This window comes from Sinocyclocheilus rhinocerous, unplaced genomic scaffold, assembly GCF_001515625.1.
Source record: "Sinocyclocheilus rhinocerous isolate Xijiao unplaced genomic scaffold, SAMN03320098_v1.1 scaffold1158, whole genome shotgun sequence".
NCBI lineage: Eukaryota > Metazoa > Chordata > Actinopteri > Cypriniformes > Cyprinidae > Sinocyclocheilus > Sinocyclocheilus rhinocerous.
The window spans coordinates 177,506-178,265 of record NW_015632473.1 but is presented as its reverse complement, the minus strand read 5'-3'; the positions used below and the strand labels follow the sequence as shown (position 1 = coordinate 178,265).

The window sequence follows — 760 nt, the reverse complement described above, 5'->3', positions numbered from 1 at the left end:
ATCTATGGAAAGAACTAAAGATTAGAGTTCATAGAAGAGGCCCACAGAACCTTCAAGATCTGAAGGCCAAATCACACCTGAGCAATGCATGCCACTAGTTTCTCCATACAGGAGGCGTCTTGAAGCTGTCATTACCAACAAAGGCTTTTGTACGAAGTATTAAATAAATTTCAGTAAGTGTGTTCAATACTTTATCCCTGGGTCATTCTATTTTATTACACAGAACTTAATTTCTGAGCTTATTTGTTTTGTTTTCTTTGTATGGATGGATTACTTGGGTTGCATGCATGTATGTATGTATGTATGTGTGTGTGTGTGTGTGTATGTATGTGTGTATGTATATATGTGTGTGTATATATGTGTGTGTATATATGTGACCCTGGACCACAAAACCATTTATATTATTTATATATCATTTGATATATAAAATATAAAAGATTTATATATCATCTGAAAGCTGAATAAATAAGCTTTCCATTGATGTATGGTTTGTTAGGATAGGACAATATTTGGTTGAGATACTACTATTTGAAAATATGGAATATGGAATCTGAGGGTGCAAATAAATCTAAATACTGAGAAAATCACCTTTAGTTGCCGCAAGCCCTCCAGACGCTCCTTCGTCGAATCCGCCGGCCACGCTGTTCTCAAGCCAGCCTCTGCTCACTCTAGGCCTCTGGCCTTCGCTCACTCTAGCCCGCCGTGTGTTTCGTTGTGAAAGCAAAACTACTTTGTTTGGCCTTCCAAAAGAGGACGATAT

The 760-nt window shown here is 37.8% G+C and overlaps 1 protein-coding gene across 2 annotated transcripts in view; it reads left to right on the top strand.

The window, feature by feature from the left end:
- The window catches only part of LOC107742534 (protein FAM193A-like), a 24,318-nt gene that overhangs the window by 21,105 nt on the left and 2,453 nt on the right, over window positions 1-760 (top strand). The gene's annotated exons all lie outside the window — the stretch shown is intronic.